The sequence below is a fragment of the Balaenoptera borealis genome, assembly GCF_965194805.1.
Source record: "Balaenoptera borealis genome assembly, chromosome: 9".
NCBI lineage: Eukaryota > Metazoa > Chordata > Mammalia > Artiodactyla > Balaenopteridae > Balaenoptera > Balaenoptera borealis.
The window spans coordinates 113900214-113924528 of NC_138873.1; positions in this window are offsets into that span (position 1 = coordinate 113900214).

A 24315-nucleotide genomic window follows, 5' to 3' on the forward strand; every position below is an offset into this window, starting at 1 on the left:
CTAAATGTGCCCAGATGATTTTATTTTAAAACATCCAGGTGATTTTACTGTGCAGCCGGGGTGGAGAACCAGTGGTCTAAACTCACATCCTGTGAAGCTCTAGAGGGACAGCCTGCGGTAACAATTGATATGCAAAGTCTTGTTCAGTGGGCCAGGGCTGGGGAGTGACCTGTGCTTCGCCTCTGGTCCAGCAAGCCTTCGATACGGTCGCTGTTACGAGCCCCGCTCAGGGTAAGTTGAGTATACACACCTTAATTATTTCACTCATCCGGAAGATTCAGAGATACACAAAAATGAGACACTTCTGAAAAACATGCTCTAACTTCCTGAGACAGTATATTTTAAAACTTAAGGAGGGAGAACATATTTTCTTAACTATACGGTAAAGTGAAAGGCTGCTTCTCTACAACGCAATCAGTGCTCACATTATTATGTAGTAATTGAGTCCCTTGCTTGATAATCGTGCCCCTTGGGTTCCAGCTGAGTCACATGCCTCCTACAAGCCATTGTCTTTGCTACACAAGTACCTTGAAAGAAACATTAAAGTAATGCTTGCAATAATAATATGTGTAAATCATTGATTAAAATTGTTTTGTAGCAAAGATTCGTACTTCTCCCCATTCTGTGTGTGTGGTTTGGGTTGGGAGGGAAGTTGATTTTATTATTCCAGTTTGTACTGTCATATATATTAATGCCTATCTCTGTGTGCTTTCATACATACATACTCTAAATATATATTTACCTTTATCATCCTGCTATGAATTAGCATAAGGTTTTGATTACCTTTCAGTATTATTTGTGTCTTAACCATTGCTTATAAAAGCAAGCCATATATTTGAAAGTCTGAAATTCACATATTAATTATGTGAGGCTCAGTAAATTGAAGGAACTGAAAAAAAATTTTTTTCTTTCGTATTTGAAATATTAGCTTTTGAAGTCCTGCATCAGATGGGCCCCTTTCCCCTAATTGATAGAGAAATGTTTGGTTTATAATAAAATTAGTGTGAGGTATGTGTATATGTATTTCATTCAGGTTAGCTTTGTTTTAGGGGCTCTGTTATAAATTACCTCCAGGAAGATGAAAAGCCAAGTGTGGTCTAGTTTTATTGAGTGAAGCCTAGGCTGTGAAATAAAGCCCAAGGATGTGAAGGTAAGAGAGCCAGCAGCTGTGAAGTGAGCTGCCAGGTAGGGGTTGATAGAGATTGTCTTGTTGGGGCCAGTCCCCATCCTGAGAGCCTGATGAAAGTGAAGTAGGGAAAATAATGAAACACCAGTGAGAGGACATCTGAGTTACAGCTCTCAGTCAAAGTCACAAAATAAATGGAATTTTTGAAACAAGAACACTCTCCATCTTTAGGAATGGGGCTTGATGCATGTAAAGGATATTTGAATGGAAAATCTTAATGTCAAAGTACCTAAAAATATTTCTGTCATTATTGGAGATGAAAAACCTTCAGGTGGTTTCAAACAGGACAGTAAAAGAGATGTGCACGGTGCCTGGCACATTGCAGCTACTTAAAATAACTTTTGGACAAATAGGTGAGCAATGTATGGGGCCTTATTACCATATTTTTTCAGTTTTTGGTAGGTTGAGAGGAATTATGTTTAATAGTACAAAGGTTCTGTGTTTGGTAAAAAGCCAAAGACCAAAAATCTGGTGTCTTGCAAAATTGTGTGCTAAAATTAACAGGACTTAATGGAGAAAATGGAGTGAGGGTGAGGGGTGACCATTCACACTAGTACAACTTTGTGACAAGAGCACTAACCGAATTAGCACTGATACCTTGGGAGACAGCAGACTACTCAGGCAGGCAGTTCAGTATAGCTAGAGGCTGTCCCAGAGGATAGTAAAATGTACAGAAAAAATCCAGTGGAAATTCTGGTAACTCCTTAATTAGCAAGAGGCTGGCAGGTAGATGAAAGTAGAGATCTAAAGCATTGGGGTCCTTTGAAGGTGTGTGCTCTAGGGGGTGCAGACTGTCAAGGCGATAAGTTATAGGAGGCTAGGGTGTTCCTCTCTGGGGAGGTCTTATCTTAACTTTATGAAAATGTTGCTGAAAGAAGTTCTGTGCCTGAACAGACAAGGGGTGAGGGCTTTATCCTTCACTGCTGAACGTTTTATTTCTACTCCTGCTTTTCTGGTTCCCCTTGCCTAGAAGAAATTACATAAGAACTAGATTACTGCCACATTATGCTGACATTCCTCTTTCCCAATTGCGTATGAGCTAATCGATGTTGTAGAGACACATTCTATAGTAGAACAGATTGTCTAGTGATTTGGAATTTTGTAAAGAAGGAATTGGACCCCAGACTACTAGATCTATGGGGATCTTAGTAACAATATAACAAGTCTCATTTTACAAGTTTGGAAGCAGAGAATTAGAGAAATTACATCCTTTGTGTAAGGGCCTATAGTAATTCGATATTTACGAAGTTAAAAAAATTTAAAAAGCCATAACACTGGGGGTACTTTGTAAATTTATGTTAGGTGAAAGAAAGAAAATAGAATTTTAAGAAACTGTCTAATTAAATTAGTTTATTTCAACAGCAATTAATAATACTATTATAACACGTATGAATATTCTGCTTTTCTGGCTGGCTTTATGGAAGGTGAAAGCAAAAATTGCACTGGACAAAGGTAAACGGGCACGGAAGACTTTTTTCAAGACCACTGCAATAGGGGAGAGAGGCTACAACTCAGTCTGAGCTCAGCTCTGGAAGCAAAACTCTGGAGAGTTTTTATCAGCTGGATGGAAGGGAATATAGGCCATTTGTGTTTGCTAGCTGGACTCATCCAGAGAAAAAGTAAACTTTCTCTTATCTTCACGACAGGAAATAATCCACATCTCACAAAAAAGAGATAGCTAAAAATAAACAAACAAAAGCAAAAGCAGTTAAATTCACATTTGTATTATTATTATGAAATTCTTTGTAGCATTAAAAATAAAAGGTAGAAGAGTACTTAAAAACATGTTGATATACTTTAAGTAAAAAACCCCCCACCATTTCTCCAATGTTATATATTTACATATAAATATATATTTATGATAATATCATATGGTAATTGATAATTTTCTTCTACTTCCTAAAAGTTTATATTCTCACGGTTGCTTCCTCTTCAAATCCTATTTCTACAGACTCCTAATGCCTTGCCACCTGCTGTCCTTCCTTTCACTCTAACAAAATGTGGAACATACTTTAATTTCTCCTGAGCAACATGTACACAGGGCAGTTGTGTGTGGCAGACCACTTGTATTGAATGTTTGAGGGCAGTGGAGAAGGGCTTTAGCACATCAAGTTCTCAACCTAAAATCGCAGGATAGCACCCCTCTTCTCAAAGTCCCTTAGCCATTTCTTCCACGAGGCATTTCTCATAGACCAGGGGTCCCCAACCCCTGGGCCAAGGACTGGTACCGGTCCGTGGCCCGTTAGGAACTGGGTTGCCCGGCCGGAGGTGAGCAGTGGACGAGCAAGCGAAGCTCCATCTGTATTTACAGCCGCTCCCCATCTCTCACATTACCACCTGAGCTCCGCCTCCTGTCAACATTATGGTGAGTTGTATAATTATTTCATTATATATTACAATGTAATAATAATAGAAATAAAGTGCACAATAAATGTAATGCGCTTGAATCCTCCCCAAACCATCCTCCCCACCCCCCTTCCATGGAAAAATTGTCTTCCATGAAACTGGTCCCTGGTGCCAAAAAGGCTGGGAACCACTATCACAGACTGTTCCTTCACTTTGGGCAGTTGCTTCTGCCAACTTCTTAGCTCTTCTCTCTAGACCTCCTTCATCTTTACCCTTTTCTGGACACCTTCGTTCTTTTCCTACAAATTTGTTTAGGAAACTCCAGATTCTTTGTAATGCAGTACAATTTAACTTCCTCTTGGTTTGGTTTTATTTCTTTGTCTTCAGGAGCATGCTCTGGGGCTGCCTTTCTATTAGTAAAATGGCTCATTGGTTTTCTTTCTAAAAGGAGAATAAATATCTTTTTTTTTTCCTTACTATGTATCAATAGACATCAAGTGTTTTGGACGGTCTGCACAAGCATGTGAGTGCAAATGGACTCTTATTGACTCTTATTGACAGTACCAATCTATATTTTCCTGTTTCTTTCCTCTTTTCTCAAATGGAGCCCTGATGTTACTCCAAACTCCCCTTTTTACTTTCTCGAGTCTCCTGTGCTGCTGATATATTAGAGTTTTTGAGGTATGAGTGCTGTTCAGTGAGCTGAAATCCTGACTCCCAAAGTTATATGCCAAAGCCAGACCTGTTTTTTGCTGAAGTGAGGAGAATGTCCCCCATCCTTACTGTATTGCCATCAGCTAGAAAGTGATCAGAGGAGAACAGCCTTGCGTCCTCAGTACCTTCCTGAGGTCTTGGAGACGGGAGTCTTCAGTAACTCATCTGTAACATTCTGCTCCCTGAGATTCCCCTGGAGCTGGGTCATAAGACACACCTGAGTGGCCGCCTCCAGGCCAGACCTGCTGTCGCTCTCTGCTGACTGCTGACTCTGTTGGGAGGTCTAGTTGGTTGTGGTTTCCTCCTCCCTCAGGGTACGTTATTCCCGAGAAGCTCTTCAAATATTCTTGGGAATAAGATCCTGACTCCCCTACCCTACTTTATCCTAACAGTTTAGTGAAGAAGCCTGAAAATATCTGAGTATTAGTGGTGGGTAACCTCACAGACAGGATAGAAATAAATAAAAACTTTGAGTTGCAATCTTTAAGGAGTAAGAGCATGAATAATTTTCAAGTTTTATGCTTTTCTCTGTTTTCCATATTTTTTGTGTGGACCATGTCTTACTTTTATAATCAGAATGGTTAAAACTTATTATAATAAATATAAAAAAATAAGGTACTTGAAGTATATTGTAGTTTGAGAGATAGATGATATTCCCTTACATGTAAGAACAACTAGTCTGAACATAATTATCCTAATTACTCAAACATAGGCTTTGTGAATACTTATGGTCTCCTTTATTTAAAGGATTTTTTTTTTTTTGAAATTTCTGAGCACAGATTTATCCAGGGAGAATTACAGAGAATTGTATATTCTGGAAAAACTGGGGGACAATTGCCAAAACCCTTGGAGTTTTGTACAGTGCTTTAAGTCTATGGGAACTTAAAATGTTTCAAAAAAGAGACAAAAATGAAATTTCATCAATTAAAAATAAAAACAAATGCTCTTCCTTAACTTCAGCCGTTCCTAAATTCCTCCATTCTCTTGCTCAGGGGTTTCTCCGTGGCCTGCATTGGGATTAATGGTTGGTTATCAGTATCTAACAGAGAATGCTGGTATCTGAAGCTGTTTGTGGCAAGGGGTGCTCATTGCTGAATTTCACACTGAGGGGAATGGGTGTCTCCATGAACCATAGTGGGGCTGATGTAGAAAGAGAAAGGGCATCAGATGAGTGAGATAAAGATTCCAGTTTCCCCTGGGATGACTCATCAGCTATCAGTACTGGCCCTTTGGCCGCTGGCTCTCCATTGTTTTCATGGTAGTGGCAGCTGTGCTTTGAGAGTCTCTCAGAAACGTGCTGTGCACAGCCTGAGGGAGCCCTTTCAGTGGCCTGTGTTAAAGACAAGAGTTCCATTAGGACCTAAGGATATAAAGAGACACACACTTCCTGGAAAGTCACGCCTCAGGAATTCAAGAAGTTTTTTCTCAGAGTGGCCAATGGAGCTTGAAGTCATATTCATTTTATTGTTAAAAGTCAGTGACCTTGTTTTGTACCCCAAACTGAGGATGTGAGAGATTTGGGTTATACTGAGGGTACTGTGGAGATTAAACACTGCATGCACTTTGGATTCAGAAACACCTTGACTCAAATTCTGTCTCCATTCTTCTAACCTAGAGTTGTTTAATGTCTCTGAGCCTCAGTTCACTCATATGCATAAAAATAATAATAGTACCTATCTTAGTAGCTGTAATAAATAAATGAGTTCATTATTTAAAACAAGTGGCTTAATTATTGCAATATAGTAAATGTTTGATAAACAGTAGCTATTATTGTAGAGTTACAGACTTTCCTAGATATATTGAAGGCAATTTAAGAAAAGCAGATGCAACTAACACCGTGCTCTGCATACAAATTATCATTTTAATGAAATAATTATGAGACGGGAACAACTGTGGGATGTAGAAGAGGATCCACATGTAAAACACAACTAGAACGATGGAGGAATAACAGCATCAAGCAGAAACATGGCATTGTTGGCATTTTAATGTAGGCCATTTGAGACTTTTTGATGTCAGCCATTTAATCAATCAGCCATTCTATCTACATATGTTTTTCATGCATCTTGCTATCTAAGCGTTCCTCTCCCTTAGCTAAATGTCACATTATCTGTCTGTCCAATAAATATGTATCTAAAACATCATGCATTTTTATATCCTACTGGGGAAGTGGACCTCAAGCCATATATATTTTAGCCAGAGAATAAAGTGTGTCCAAATTGGGACACACACACACACACACACACACACACACACAGAGGGGAGAGAGAGAGAGAGAGTACTGGTTCTCTTTATCATGTGGATGTAGTATGGCACTCTCATCAACTGAAAAGAAAGAAAGTAGAAAAGACATGGTTTCCATATGTGATGAACATTTTAACCTTTTGAAAGATCAATTCCTGTGATTGTGGTACTAATGGAACTGTACTTCCCTTCCTTGGGAACGCAGTATGAGTTTTAGAATTTACCTCATCCTTGTTGAAAGAGGGATGAGGAGACTCACAAAAAAGAGAAGAGCTTTAACTCAAAATTTTTCCCCCAAAAACCAATATGTTTGAAAATTTTTTATATTTGTCACTTATTTTCACTTGTTGTGGATGGTCTGTTGATGTTTTTACCCATTATTCTATTGGAAAGTGCATTTTTATATTGAATTGTATGTGCTCTTTGTATATTAATGAGCATTATCCATCTGCCTGTCATGTAGATTGCAAGTATTATTCCCAGATTGATGCATAGCTTTTATTTTGCTTTTGGGTATACAGATATTAAACTTTTTAATACTATTATATGTTCTAGTGCTTTCCTTTGCAATTTTTTCCTTACAGTGTTACACTTAAAATAGCTTTTCATTCTCATTCTCATTTCATCTTCATCTGTATTTCCTTCAGCCTTTCCATTTAGAAACAGGGGTAGTTCTCTGTTTCAAGTTAGCATTTACATTTCTTGATAACTTTGGTGGTTTTCTATATATAGGTCCCGTGATCTTGTTCTATTATTCCCAGGTATCTGTTCTTGTTTTGGGAATGGTAATTTATATCTGTGATTTTTAAAATTTGTTATTTCAGCTGTAAAAGAAAGGTGTGGGACTATCTATGTATGTTTTTTAAACTGGCTATTTTAGTGAGCTATCTATTCAAATACATTTTTTTTTTGATCATCCTGGGCTTTCTAAAAGGACACTCTTTTCATATGTAAATATTGGGAACTTTGCTTTTTAATTTTTATTTCTTTTTTCTTATTTTTCTTTTTGATTAGGAATTTTTAAAAAAGGGCAACAGCTTCTTCACTTGAGTTCTTTTATTTGACTAACCACCCTCTACGAGGAAATATTTTGAAATGGTTTTTATCGTAGGACGGGCATGTGAGTTGTGCACTGTCTGAAGTCTTGAATATCCCAGAATATCTTTCTTTTGCCTTTGAACATCAATATCAGCTTGGTTGGTAGTAGAATTTCAGGTCACGACTTTTTTGCCCTCAAATTAATGTAGATCTAGCCTCAGTTCCTCTGCCATTATCTGTGCAGGGGCATCATAGGTCAGCCCAAGTTTGTTCTTTCTTGATCCGTAACATTAGTACAACAAAAGAAGTTAGTTTTTCTCATATCACCTGTGACACTAACAATCTTCAGAACATTTGCCTTTGTCTCTTTAAGAAAACAAGCCCTTAAGGAGCTCTTTGGAAGTAAAGACTATGGAAGATTTCTATCTAAGACAGCCCACTCATCTTCTCCTCATTTTTCGGCTTGTGATGTGGTTAAACTGTTCAGAGAACTGTGATAAATATAATGACCTACCGAGGCTTTATATTCCATGACCAGTAAGTGCTTTAAAATGATTTTCTAATTTATTTTGCTTCTGATATTGATTCCTTTCTCATGACACTATGCAAGGCTGCATATGCAAATATAATGAATTTTTGTCTGCTTTTTAATGAAGGTTTTTAATAAGATTAAGAATCAAGAGATATTTGAGCTCTCTGATTAGGGCAAAGATCTTCCAGTGATTGTACATCTATCAACCAAGGTGTTGACTACTTCTCTGGCTACCTTCTGGAGGGTGCACCAAACAGCATGGATTCACAGTTGCTCAGAATAATCCCTGAGTAAACTTCTCAGACCTGACCATCTGGAATATTAGTAGGAAAATGCCAAATAAATGGGATAATTTTTACTACTTTATCTTTAAAACAATATAATACATTGCTAATACATAAACAGTATAAAAATATATCTTGTTAATAAACAACATAAAACATTATCTTTTGGGATAATGTGGTTGGCGCATTATGATTATTTTTGTTTTTGCAGTGAGCCCACTAGTTCGTGTAATTCATACAGAGGGGTATCCAGATACTGAAGCTGAATCCAGCCTCTGTACCCCGACACCAAATTAAATCTCAGAGACAGAGTTTGGGGTGAAGTAGAAAGGAATAGCTTTACTACTTTGCCAGGCAAAGGGGGCTACAGTGGGCTCATGCCCTCAAAACTGTGTGTCCTGACCTGGAGGGGATAGTGAAGAGTTTTATAGTAATGGTTCAAAGAGGGCATGATCAGCTCGTGGACATTTTTCTGATTGGTTGATGGTGAGGTAAGTGGGAGTCAACGTCATCAACCTTCTGGTTCCAACAGGTCTGGGGTCTATGTGCTTGTGGGCAGCATACGGTTAACTTTTCCTACCTGATGGGGGTTTCAGTACCTGCAAAACAGCTCAAAGATACTGTTCTGCATATTCCTTGAGGGGGAACCAGGACCCTGCCCCAAGGCTGCACTATTGTTTATAGGCTGTTCCTCCCTTGTCTCACCATCCCCTCCCTTCCCTAATTAGCATCTGTTTGAACTCACCCAGTTGGAACTCAGGGAAGGTCATGGAGGCTGAATGAAACCTATTTCCTGTAATCAAGAAGTGAGGGACACAGAAAAGCTTTTGTGCCCAGGAGCCCCACAGGGTCCTGCTCTGTTTCACTATCACCTTGAGTCCCAGAACTCATCCACACTGGAGGTAGTGAATGCTCATCTAGGGTTCTTGAAATCTGTCGAAACATGTCTCAAAATGAGTCTTCTATGTTGTACCATTGCCTCATGCAGATGTTTTATCTAGAATCTTCTACATTTGTCATATTATTAAAAACAACTTGTGTCAAATTCTTTTGGGCTGAGATTGAATATAAATTAACAGAATTCTGAAGCAACAGAGATTTATTTTGGATTGTGTTCACATGTTCTTGGTGCAAAGCAGTGTATGTAAGTGTGTAGGAAGGAATCACAAGGGATTCCTTTTCCTCAACAGCAGTACTACTTTAAGGTTGCAAGTTATGGGCCCATGAACCTTAGGCCTTGAGAGATTCGACTTATTTTTCTCTCTTAATTGCAGTTATCACCACCTACATTATCTCCTGGGGTTCCTTTCTAAGAACTGCAGACAAATAGGACATAATTTCTTCAGGAACTCTCTTTCAGCTCACAAAAACTAAATATATAAGCCATTTCTGCCTTGCAGGTCTCTCTGCTAAGTTCTGAGGAATTTGAAAGAGGAAAATGAAAATAACCACAATTCTAAGAAGTTGAACTAAGTTGTCCCTGTTTCTGCCTTCCTTTTTTGATTGAATGTGGACGTGTGCAGTCTCACTGGCTTTCAAGATTATGTGAGATGATTGATTTTATTGATCCTCCCCTCCTGCCTTCACTCTTGTTCTCTCCTGGGACTCTGTCCATCTCAGTAGATATCTTGCTGCATTGAAATAATAGATGTGAACTTGTGTTAACCAATTGCCTTCTAGAATCCTCTGGATAATTTACTTCTCAAGGGAAAATCTCAAATAGGTGACTGCTATATCTAAGCTCTTCTTGCTCTATATGGAGGAAATTCTCTTCCTGGCGGGAACTTTAGAGCCATTCCAAGATATTCTATTCCTCAGAGGGAGGTTCAGATTTTCTCCTTCAGGGTCATTCTAATGATACGTTCATCACTACGTCCTGTGCTAACATACACACACACACACACACACACACACACACACTGCCAGTAATTTCTTATTATTCTCTTGCTAGGTTTGATTTTAGGGATTTGGAAAAGGGTCTCATCTGTGCTATCTAGCCCTCAGTATCCCCAGTTGCCTTAATGACTAAAGATCTATTATTGTATGCAGTAAAGAATTAACCTGGCACACATGGGAGGTTCAAATCCTGCATATTCCAAAGAGAGGCTTGGTATTTGCCAGGCTCCTGGAGGTAACTTCTAAGCTCTTGGAATAAAGACCTAAACAGAATGTCTTTGTTTATCTGGGAGCCTTTGGCCACAGCTGATGGCCCATCCTCTCAGTGCTAAGGATGTGATATATGGCAGAGACCTTGAGCCACATGGTGTCAGCTTGACCTTTGGCATTTAGCCACACCTACATGACTAACCCCCAGTGAAAACCCTGCATGCTCATGTGAGCTTCCCTGGTTGGCACTAGTTACTGTGTACTGTCACACAGCTTTACTGGGAGAATTAAACACTGTCGCATAATTCCCCTGGGAGAGGACAATTAGAAGCTTGCACGTGATCTTTCCTGGACCCTGCCTTAAATGCCTTTTCTCATTGATGGTTTTTAATCTGTGGATTTTTTTTTCCTGGAATAAACGAACCATGAATATAATGGCTTTGCTGAGTTCTCTGATTACTTCTAGTGAATCATTGAACCTGAAGATGGTCTTGGGGAGTCCTTGGACGCATATGCAATTTATATATTTGGGATAGAAAATATCCTTCAGTGAAAAATTCGGCAGCTGGATGATGGTGAGAGTTGCACAACAATGTGAATGTAGTTAGTGCCACTGAACTGTACAATTAAATATGGTTAAAATAGTATGTTTTATATTATGTGACTTTGACCACAGTAAAAAAGAACATTAAAAAAAAAGAAAATATCCTTTAAAATTTCTTTTCAAAAATACTTTTCAAATGAAAATGAAAAAATTCACTATTTTTTAAATGAAAAGGAAAGAAATTCACTCTTCTAAAGTTCACTATTACTTTAGTGTGAACTTTCCCACTGTGACTGGGTGAAGGAAAGCATTCACTTGCTCATTTAACAAATATTTATTGAGCACCTGTTCTAGGCTAGGAGAGATGCTCTAGGCAAGATGCTGAGGACATTGCAAAGAGCCAGACAGAAAGGTTCTAGCTCTCATAAAGATTAGAAAAAGAAAAGTATATAAGTAATAAGTGAATAAATAAGGTAATTTTGGTTGTGTTAAGTACCATGGATGAAATTAATGTGATGATACGGAGAACACAAGGGGAAGTCCACTTTAAGTCAGAAAAAGCTTCTCTGAGAAGACATTTTCAGTGATACCAGAAGCTTAGAATGACCTAGACATTTTAAGAGCACTGGGAAAAACCAACTGCAAATGCTTTAATATGGGATAGGACTTGCCCTGTTCCCAAAAGAGAAGGGAGGCTATGCGAGCCACAACTACTGAGCCCACGTGCCACAACTACTGAAACCCACGCGCCTAGAGCCCATGCTCCGCAACAAGAGAAGCCACCGCAATGAGAAGCCCGCGCACCGCAATGGAGAGTAGCCCCCACTCGCCACAACTAGAGAAAGCCCAGGCGCAGCAACGAAGACCCAACACAGCCAAAAATAAAAATATAAATAAATTAATTAATTAAAAAAAAGAATTAGTATGAAAAAAGTAAAATACCTAAGTAAAATATTTTATACTGATTATGTGATGAAATTGTAACATTTTGTATACTTTAGATTAATTAAAATATTAAATTTTCAAAAAAAAAAAAAAAGAGAAGGGAGGCTAGTGTGGCTAGAATGTTCTGACAGGAGAAAAATGGTGTGAGGCAAGATTAGAGAGGGAGACGGGAACCTGGTCATGCAGCCCTCGTAGGTGAAAGAAGCTTGTCGTTTATTTGGAGAGCAACGGAAAGGCATTAAGAATGTAGATAGTTTTAAATTTCTACCGCTGCACTGAATGTTTGAGACCCCTTCAACTAAAGATAACACGTTATCCTGGGAGGGTTTCTCATAATGCGCCAAGGGGATTTGGGAGGGGGGCTGGTGTGAGCAGCTCCATCTCTCCATGCTGGCCTCTGTTGAAACATCATTCTTTTCCATCTGGTCCTTGGTTATGACTCATGCTGATTGCTTCTTTTTGTCCCTCACCTCAACTATAGGGACTCTATACATGCCAACTCTCCCTGCTCAGTCTGTGTCCTTTTTGGAGACACAGGACACATTTGGTTGCTCTCTTGGGGTAGTCTAGGGATGAGGTGAACTTTTGGACATCTTCTAGTTCTCTTCTGTTTAGAGGCGGCCTTTTCCCCTCCCTTACTCCTAGACCATGCTGGGCTCACAAAACCGGGGTGTTGCAACTGTCTCAGGCTCTGTTCAGAGATAAGAACATAGGATCCCTTATTATTCTCAGATTTCCCCAATATGCCCAGAGTTGTGTTTTTCCCTCCCTGGACTTAGCCTAGCAGTTGGGGACGAGGCTTGGGGCCACCCCTCAGTGTTCTCTGAGACATTACATACATAACAAATTATATGTTTACAGTAGTACAAACTTTATGCCTTGAAAGCTTTGAAACTCAAAATGTCTTTTTGTTTTTTCAAAACAAATGCCTCTGCCAAGAGTTTCAAAATCCTCATTTCCTTGATGTCATTCTTTCCCTGAGGCAATAAGCATAAAATATCCTAGCAGCTGCCTCAGTTAGGATAGTATAGAAAATATGGAAAAAGCCACTTTGGTAAATCAAAAATAATGGCTAGCTTGCTAATGTCAGGAATCTATCTAAATATTTCACATGGATTCACTCACTTAATGTTCAGAATAATCCTGTGAGGGAAGTACTATGAATATCCCTACTTTATAGATGAGGAAACGGAAACGGAGGCACGGAAAAGTAAAGGAAGCTGCTGATGGTCACACAGCTAGAAAATGACAGATCTGGAGTTCAAACCCAGGGAGTGGCATAATCTGATTTACATTTTAAAGTTTTTATTTTTACTGCTTAGTGAGGAGAGCATTACAGAGGAGCAAAAGTAGAAGCATGTAAGCTGGTAAAGCCTATTTTAAGAGAATAGTCAAAAGTACTGGCTGAGTGTGTATGTGGATGTCGAGGCATGGCATACTGAAGGAGGACGGTTCCTTTGTAGATGGTTCGACGAAGATGGAGATGAGGAATTCAGATTTACTAGTTCACAGTTTGATGTGGACTGATTTCTAATGACAACCAGTACATACACATTTGACAGTTAAATGGGAGACCACAAGTTAAAAAATAATGTCTTACACAAATGAACTTATCTGCGAAACAGAAACAGACCCACAGACATAGAGAACAGACTTGTGATTGCCATGGGGCGGGGATGGGGGAGAGATGGAGTGAGAGTTTGGGGTTAGCAGATGGGAACTATTATATATAGAATGGATAACAAGGTCCTACTGTATAGCACAGGGAACTATATTCAGTATCCCGAGATAAACCATAATGGAATAGAATATGCAAAAGAATGTATATATATGTATAGCTGAATCACTTTGCTGTACAGCAGAAATTAATGCAACATTGTAAATCAACTATACTTCAAAAAAATAAACTAAAAAAATATTGTCTTAATTTGGTCAAATTGTCACTGGGTGGACGTGCGTTGTAACAAAATAGCTTCAACCGAGGAGGTCAACGGAAGGCTGGACCAGCAATCTTGGTTCCATGAGAGTAAGCAAAGAATTGCGAACTACCACGTTAAGCTTAAGCACCAAGCAAAGTTTATTTAAGCATAAGTACACTCTCAGAGAGAGAGAGAGAGAGAGAGAGAGAGAGGGCTGTTTCTGAGAGCAGGTTGTTTCAGTGAAGTGAAGTAAGCCCAAGGCAAAGTTTATGGAAGCAAATGTATAATCTCAGAGAGATACCTGGGCTGTTTCTGGGAATTGAAAGCAGCACTTCTATACAGGCTTAAGGGCGCTCTTAAGGAGCATTTTTCAGGGAGGCGGGGGTGAGTGACTGGATCATTATTTGATTGACAGTCCCGAGGTATGGAACAAGTTTACAGCTGCGCATGCTCTCACCCTTGAATCGCTAAGAAACGCCCACTGCGGGGGGGGGGGGGGGGGCGGGGGGAAGCAAAAACCATATGCAGATTTTATTATAATGATGGTATAATGAGTTTGGGTTTACTATAGATTATACACCTGTCTAGTCTGGGCATGTGCAGCCCAGGGAAGTCCCTTCGTGTTACTGTGCCCCTCTCAACCAGGATAAGCTGCCCACCCCACGACCCTAGTTTCGCCCATTCTGGGTGGGGTAAAGGGAGAGTCCCCAGACGGCTGGGTGTGTGACTCGATTTCTTCTTGTTTTTCTCGCCACTGTCACCTCCTTGCTGCTGATGTCTGGGAGGGTCCCCAGATGGTTGGGTGTGTGACTCGATTTCTTCTTTTTTTTCACCACTGTCCCCTCCTTGCTGCTAATGTCTAACTACCTAACAAAATTATTACCAAATATAGCTTCTTGTTGTTGTTCATTAAATTCAGAATATCTGGAATGCTCAAAATGGTTCTGCCAAATTTTTCTCGGTTTCCTTTGGTACTGCCCTTCTATCTGGTTAGATTCTTCTTTGATCTTTATGTAGGAAATTGTATTTTCAGTAGTTGGGGAATACTGTGTGGTGTCCCCAAAGAACTTGGAATGAAGGATAAGGGTGTATTTTCTGACAGTTAAAATAAGAAACCACTACATAATGGGGGAGAGAGTACATTTATTCTTCAAGGTATATTCAGACACAGAGAAGACTCTCAGCATATACTTATGAAAAGCATGAATGAATGAAAGGCATTTTATCGAGATATAATAGTCCTTAATCATATATGATTTGACTATATAAATGAAAAAAAAAATCTAAAGAAGAACTGTACCTATCAGAACTGTGGATGTGGAAAGAGTTTGGGTGAGGTGGGGGACACATTTGTTGCCTTAAAAACTCAGTGAAAGAATCAGGGTGATAAACCTTAGCAGTGCAGCCTGAGGCACTCTTCAGAGAACTTGCTCTCCTGGCCTATTGTGTCTCGGGAGACGTCATAAAGGCAATGGAAGAGGCCCCAGGCTGTGTTAGTTCGAGATCATAAAATATTTGAGTAATATAATTAACTACCCTCAGTCTGAATCTAGACTAACCAAGTCCATTTTTGAACATTTTGACTCTCTGTTGGTTTTTTTTTTTTTTTAAACGTTTCTTTAATTAATTTATTTATTTTATATTTATTTTTGGCTGTGTTGGGTCTTCGTTTCTGTGCAAGGGCTTTGTCTAGTTGTGGTGAGCGGGGGCCACTCTTCATCGCGGTGCGCGGGCCTCTCACTATCGCGGCCTCTCCCGTTGCGGAGCACAGGCTCCAGACGCGCAGGCTCAGTAATTGTGGCTCACGGGCCTAGTTGCTCCGCGGCATGTGGGATCTTCCCAGACCAGGGCTCGAACCCGTGTCCCCTGCATTGGCAGGCAGATTCTTAACCACTGCGCCACCAGGGAAGCCCCACTCTCTGTTGGTTTTTCATGCAAATGCTACGGTAAAAAGGCAAGCTGGCAGGAAGACGCAGGCTTCCAACCCTCCTGACAATATTTATTATTATATTTTAATAAATTAGCATTCTGAGTTTATCATGCCTTCCTGAGCTTTGCATCCGTGAGTGCTTCTCTAAAGAATGGATGCAGGATGATAAACAGGTTCTTGGGCTGAAAGGATGATAAAAAAGGCCTTGGTTTATATTAAATACATCACGTAAGCTGTTACATCCTGTAAGCTGTTAGGATTTTGATAGAATATAGAACATACCCTGGGTGGTTCAAATGGAGAGACTTAATTAAGGGACTACTTACCCAGGTGTGGGTCACAGTTAAGAGAATGATCAGGGGCTGGTGAGGTACCTACAGAGAGCAAAAGGAAACATCTGCCTCACCCTTAGTGCCAACAGGACAAGGAAGGAAAGTGGAGTTATTGGGGTCCAGTGAAAGCTAGAACCATGGAGGAGAGGAGACCCAGTGGGAGCTGTAGTCATGGAGGAAAGGGGATATTTTAAGAGGTTGGCTTCTAGAGCAGAGAAGAACAGGGCAGAGTACCACAGCCTCTCTCCCCTCTGGCCCTCTGATTTGCTCATCATTTCCCTTGGCCTGAATGAAGCTGGCCAGCAAGAGGGCCCAGGAGATGCCATCTGAAATTAGTCTCTCAAGCCACAGAGCAGGCAATGAAGGGGAGATGGGTGAGGTGGGGTGGGGTGTGATGGGGGAGGCAAGAGGAGAAGCAGCAGTATGACCACTGAGAGAGAGCCCCCTGGACATGAGAGGTAGCCCGGGTGGACAATTATCTGTCTTTTTATAATCAGAATTTATGAGTTTGTTTTCTCATATAATTTTGATAGGACCAATGAAATGTTAATTTGCGTATAATCGTGATGTATCAAAATTCTTAGTTCTGGCCATTTCAGAAAGGTTCTTATTCTGAGAGCAGCAGCCGGGCTCTTTTAAAGTTCCAGAGTTCCACTGAATTCAAAACAGACTGATTTTCTTGGATATTTGTTGCTCTTTGAGGTGCTGCAGGCAGAAGGTCAAAAAGTAAAGACTTCACATTGTCCATGAGGTATACAAAAACATAAACTCCTGCACACAAAGATGTACGTATTAATAGAATGTTTAGAACAAAATAATGTGTCTTGCCCATTTTTGAGATTTATTATTATTCAGGAAATGTAAAGCCATCCTTGTTGAAAAGCTGGTCAAGAGAAAATCAGTTGGCCTTTCATGCATGGAAAACATGTACCTGCTTGGTTTCTATGGAATGTTTAAAGGTCAGTGATAACTTTACCATATCAGTAGCATTCACAGAACTTCACACGAGTTCTATATCCATTTCTGAATTTCAGACTTTAAAGGAATGTAGAAAAGAGTTACACAAAGTTCATCCTCAAAACTTTTTCCTCTAAACTCATAAATCAGAAATAAAAAGATGACCAAAATGAAGAACAAAAACACTAACTTTTTGAATTTTCACATACAAATAAAATAATGATTTAGAAGTAATTTGAGGACTTCCCTGGTGGCGCAGTGGTTAAGAATCTGCCTGCCAATGCAGGGGACACGGGTTCGAGCCCTGGTCTGGGAAGATCCCACATGCCGTGGAGCAACTAAGCCCGTGCACCACAACTACTGAAGCCCATGCACCTAGAGCCTGTGCTCCGCAACAAGAGAGGCCACCACAATGAGAAGCCCGTGCATCACAACAAAGAGTAGCTAACCCCCGCTCGCCGCAACTAGAGAAAGCCTGCGCACAGCAACGAAGACCCAACACAGCCAAAAATAAATAAATTAAAAAAAGAAAAAGTTATTTGAGACTAAGTACCAGACAAATATGAGCCCTGACATTTGCAGTGTTACATAAAATACAGGCTATGGTTCTTACCTGCAAGTAACAGAGACTGATGCTTAAGAGAAGTTTGAATGGAGATTGGGAAACTCACAGAATTCCTGAGAATACTGGAGAAACAGTCTTGGGAAAAAGGCAGGAATGAAGAAGAGGCCAGGCCACCAGGGCCAGTCTTATGACACAGGACCCTGCTGCTGGTACTTCTGAACACTGGACACCAGAGCTTACAAGACCTCCCATGGACACTGGTAACAGCGATGGCCCCAGTGCCACTGTTGCCATTCAAGGATGGAATCTCTCCTGTATCACTAGTGGCTGAATCACTGTTCCAGTCTATGTTACAAGCCTATATGCTATCTGGAAGGGGTTTAAGGTTAAGAGGATCTGACTTTTTTTGCTTCTATGGGGAAAGATAGATACACTCTACTTCTGTTAAGATTCGTACGTTTGAGAATTTCACAGACAAGCCAGAATATTTAGATGCTGGGTGACCAAACCAACACAAAAACCCAAACAATCCTTAGTCATGGTTAACATAGATACAAAGAGTCTAGTATTATCTCTATTACAAACAGAGTAAGTTTGAGGGGGGTTCAAGATGCAGGACAAAAGATTTAGACCAGATCAAAATAAAAGTTACCTGATTAGGAAATGTTAAACATGACTTACCAAGGTGATTATTATGGTGTCTCCTTTCCGGATATCTTTTAAAATAAGATTCTCATTTGGAGAGACGTAAATGTTTGTTCTATATTATCTGTTTGAATTTGTAATATTTGATTTAATTCATCCTTATTTTGAAAGTTGTATTATTAAATGAGGGGAGAGATTGTTAGAATAAACACAAAGAAGACAAAAAATAAGACTTGATAAATGGAAAAGGGCAGAGTCAGAGCAGGATCTAATGAGTTGTTTAAGATCTCTTTTTATGCTTCTTAGCAGAAATATCCCGAAGATTCATGTGAGGTAGAGTAATATTGTAAATCCTCTAGATGTTTTAAAAATGTAAATGTATTTCTCTAAAAATAGACAACCAAAAGATGCCATTAAATCTTAACAATCTAGTTTGAATTTACTCTGAAATTAGTTTCAAGGTGACCTATCTCCTAGATTCTTAAAAGAAATTGAGAATGACAGTCAGGGCCCTGTTGAGGAATTTTACTGAGTGTTTCTAGAAAAGATGACATTTTAGATGAATTCTACAGGTGCTTATTAAATCACTTTTACATTGAAAGCACCAGAGTCACATGTAAAAGATGAAGATGACACCATTTCTGTTTTGAAGAGGCTTTTATTCCAGTGGAGTCAGCGACGTTAGACTGATGCAAAGCAGAAAGGCAAGGTACCAAATAGAGAAGTTCCAAACTACAGAAAGCTAGAGAAAGGAGGTGTGCTTTTTGAACTAGGCTTTGGGAGAGAAACATAATTATAATTGGAAGAAAGTGAGGAGACATGCCATATAAGGATGGGAGCAAATTTTCAAGATGAAATGAGTATGTTTGGCCTCTTCAGGAAACAGCAGGTAAAGCTGCAGCGGAAGAGTATAGGGTTTGCAGAGGAATGGAGTTGAAGCGCTAAAAAGATGGGCTGGCGTCATATATTATGGTAAAGAATCTGGCTTTTGTCTTACACTGTCTAGAACTCTCCTGTGCCTTTCCCACAAGTATTCTTTGTCAGCAGAATCTCCATTTTTTCTCATTATTGGGCACCCCAGGGGTTGAATGTCTAAGCCAATCACAGTAATTCCTTCCCCCTTTGCAGTGATTGGATTAGGTGTGGAAATGGGATAAAACCTCAGTCAGTGAGATGTAATGGGATGTATATCGGGGGCCTCTGGTAAAGGAACCCAAGACTGTAAGCTGATCCTTCCAGCCTCTGGATGTTTTCTGGGGTTGTGTTGCTTGGGAAAGTAGCAATTAATGTGGGTCCATGTAGAGTTCTCTCTACACTGAGATACTGAAGTGGCCAACCTTGGAACCACCTACTTGGGCATTTATTGTTATGAGAGATGAGGAATTTTACTTCTTGGGGCAGCATTTTTTTCTCTTGATATTTCATTATTTGTAGTGAATGCATCTGTAGTGATATATCTCTCTTGCTATGACCCAATACTGCATTCTCTTTGGGACATTTGGAATTAAAGTAGTGCTTACTTTTTCATCTGTCACTCTACGTAGGAAGCTTTTTCTTGTTTATCAGAATTACTTTTATAATTAATACCTTTTTTATTTAGGAAAAGTTCACTCTCTGAAGTTCTGTTAAACATTTATTCAGTTGTCATATCCAAGAGTAGATAGAATAGATGAATATGGAAAAAAGTCCAATGGTTAAAAATGTCAAATATATTCATATGTTAGAGTGTGCTTTTATTGTCTATTGAATAATATGAATTTTTCAGCAGAAACATGTGAATATTGGTACTTTCTGCATTACTTGGGAGAATGACAATCATCGTTATTAGCCTTCTCATTTGAAGAAAACAAACTTTTGGCAAAGTTTTCCTCAAAGAGATTATTCTCCTCACTCCAGGGAACCCTTTGAGATCTGTGCTGTGGGTCAGGAAACCGAACCAGGCAACGAAGACTCCTTTGGAACCTAAATTCGATTGTTGAGATTCTGCCAACTCAGGCTTTATTCTTCTTTCTTCACTCCTGATGATTCTTTCATTCTCCTTTGTTTTGAGCAGGCAGTACTGGAATTTCACATATTCTGATCTTCCCACTCAGTGCCAGATCTTTTCCTCTGATCAATGTGTTAATTTATAATTAGAATCGCCCTATGTAACTTGAACATGCGTTCATCTGATCAAGTAGTCTGGCGGTTGGTTCAAAGGCACCAGCTCCTTCACTTCCATGGTTATTTAAGGCTCGGGGGGTGTGGTAAACTTTCTGGGAGTCCAAACTGAGTTGGAACCCAAAACTTCATGCACAGTAATGTATTTATTCAGTCGTTAACTTCATGGGTTTCTGAATGCCTAATTTCCCAACTTACTCAAATAATGAACATTATTTGAAATACCTCATTTAAATTTCTTCATTTAAATATTGATATAAAGACATAGGGGCTGAGTTGTATTTTGAAGCCTTTATTTATGCAAAACTTCCCTTAAAAAGAGTTGTTAATTTCCTTTTTTGATAAGACGCTCTTTTTTTCTATTTTAAGCATGATTTACGTCTATTTAGAAATTTGGAAAATAATGAGATAATGCAAAAAAAGAAAGTTGTACCAAATCACATCGGGGAGGGCAATTGCTTTTGATCAATGAGACATTTTATTTATTTTTTCTATGTGTGTTTATAAGTGTGCATAGGATGTCTGTGTGTTTACACACACACACACATACACATATATAAATGCATTATATATAGATAAATTCATACTGGTATTGATTGTACTCACTGGATTTTTAGGTAACTTTATGTTGATTTAATTTTAAACTTACATGTAATTTGCTAGATTAGCACAAAGAACTTCAGTATACTCTTTACTCAGATTCAACAATTGTTTACATTTTCCCCATTTGTGCACAGAGTTTTATAACTTGCTGTTTTATTTAGCAAATATAACACAGCTTCTGGTATTTAGTAAATATATTGTATCATTCTAATGATAATGGGGATGATGTTGATAATAATGATAATGATTGCTAAATACTTTTTGGACACTTTTATGTGCCAGGCACTGTTCTAAGTGCTTTACATGTATCATCTCACTTAATCTTCAAATATGTCTAGAAAATATGCATTATTATTGCCCTATGTTTGAGGAACAGAAAGCAGAACACAAAGAAGTGAAGTGACACAGAATTGGCAGATGAAGAAGCAAGGAGTTGGTTAAGGAAAAACCTCAGCCCTCGTAACAGAGGTGCCAAAGGTAGACCAAGATTCTCAGTGAGTCTGAACAAGACAGTTCATTACTCATGGCACAGCAAACAGCAGGAGCTTTAGCATGATAACGCCAGTTTCCCTGACCCCAAGTCTCAGGGAGTGACTCAGTGGCTTGGATGAGAGCTCTACACACAGTAATTTGCACCTTATCTCAGGAACCCAGGGCTAAGGGCTCAGCATCTTTTGTAGTAGGCAATAAACAAGCCCCACCTGAGCAGTCTCATGGTTTCATGCTGTGGTCGCCTTGACCTGCTTTACTGCCCATGTGTCTAGATTCCCAAACAGCCTCAGGGCAGAGGAAGTTAGACTTGTAACTGAGCTCACTGAGAAAGGATGTACCAGAAGGTGCTCAACACCCATGGCCAACTACTTTTTCCAGCCGATTTGTATTCAGATGAATTAAGTCCACATAACTGATTATATCTCCCATCTCATTTTATAGGTATTATTCAACTAATTCTATGGTTTGGGCCATAAAGGGTGTTTCTATTTTTTTCTTAACCAAAGAAATAAAGCTATGATAAACATCTTTCACGCAAATATTTGCTCACTTCTCTAGTTATCTACTTTAAGTAAATTTCTTGCGCTAAAATGATTGCATCAAAGGTAAGTTTTTTCCCCGTATTGTCAAATTGTACCCCGACATGTTGCATTAATCAGTTCTTCCAGGAGGATTTTCTACAAATAATAACATTGTTTCTTTCTTTCCAGTATTTATACCGTGATACATCAGATAACTTATCTTTGTCTTACTGGGTTGACTAGAAAAGCCAATGTTATTGGGCATATTTATCTAAGCAGAGATCCATTTTTAATGAAATTTTATATTCGCAAATGATTTATTACCTGTCCAGACAACATGCCTTGTTAAAAACTAAATTTATTTGCTCGCCTGTTTTGTCTCCTTTAAAGATCAGAATGTTGATGAATATATGGAGGGGTTGTTAAAGTCAGGGGTTGTTAAAGTTGTTTTGTATTTTATAAAGTTACAATTAAAAGAATAGCTTCTGTTCTATGCAACAAGAGCTGGGCTGGTACTGGGCTGTAAACTTATTTAATTTATATTCTATACTTAGGGGTCTCTCTCTAATAAGCAAATGATTAAGTGTTGATTATTATGAAATTTGTAAATGTTTTCTAAATATTTTAAATAACAATTTATATTAAGATTCAGGATTGCTACTTATTGTTTTATTCTCTATGTTATTGGTAGGATTGATTTAGGACAAATGGATGTCTGTGCTTAAGTTTTTCCTAAGATTTATAAAGCTTGGAATGGCTATTAGAAAAATTCTACCTAATTTTTTTTTTTTTTTTTTTTTTGGAGCAGAAAGAATAGAATTTATTGAGGAAACATTATAGGCACTTTGCTTTATTTCATCTTTTCTTGATTTTAAAAATTTTTTATTGGAGTACAGTTGATTTACAATGTTGTGTTAGTTCCAGGTGAACAGCAAAGTGAATCAGTTATACATATACATATATCCACTCTTTTTTTAAAAAATTATTTTCCCATATAGGCCATTACAGAGTATTGAGTAGAGTTCCCTGTGCTATACAGCAGGTTATTATTAGTAACCTATTAGTTTCACTACCATATACAGTAGTGTGTATAAATCAATCCCAGTCTCCCAATTTATCCCTCCCTCCACCCATCCCCGGGTAACCATAAGTTTGTTTTCTACATCAGTGACTCTATTTCTGTTCTTGTGAATAAGTTCATTTGTACCCCTTTTTTTAGATTCCACATATAAGCGATATCATATGATATTTGTCTTTCTGTATCTGACTTACTTCACTCAGTATGATAATCTCTAGGTCCATCCAAGTTGCAGCAAATGGCATTATTTTGTTCTTTTTTATGACTGAGTCATATTCCGTTGTATACATATACCACATCTCCTTTATCCATTCTTCTGTTGATGGACACTTAGGTTGCTTCCATGTCCTGGCTATTGTAAATAGTGCTGCAATGAGCACTGGGGTGCACGTATCTTTTCAAATTATGGTTTTCTCCGGGTATATGCCCGGGAGTGGGATTCCTGGGTCATTTGGTAGAATTACATTGATTTTTAACAATTAAACTAACTCTACATCTCCTGGATAAATTACACTTGCACATGATAAACTATTCTGTTTCTATATTGTCTAATACATATAGCTGATTCACTTTGTGGTACAGTATAAACTAACACAATATTGTAAAGCAACTATACTCCAATAAAAAGAAAAAAATAGATGTAGGGACTTCCCTGGTGATCCAGCGTTAAGACTCTGTGTTCCCAATTCAAGGGGCCGCAACACAACTAAAGATCTCGCATGTCGCAACTAAGATCCGGGGCAGACAAATAAATAAATGAACAAATAATTTAAAAAAATAGATGTAAACATCCTTTATAGTATTAATTCTACCTTCTTAAACCATTTGTTTTTCCCTGGAAAGACTGTTATTTCTTTGTATGCGTGTAGCCTTTTTCTAACGAAGATCACAGAAACTTTCTTGTTATTTCAATTCTGAAAAAGAATTCATTTATCATCTACATACATTATACTTCTATGTTGCTTTACATGTTTAAAGACATTTCACATAAATTGCATCACTGACATTTTGACAACATATATTTTACATCTTTGCATTGAACATTTATTTACTTTTCTAATTGTTTCTCCATTTTTTCAATTAAAGCTTAAAATCTATCGTTTCTTTCTCATTACTCTTCAAGATGTACTCAGTACAAGGATAATATTTCCTAAATACTTACTTCCTTTCACATGTT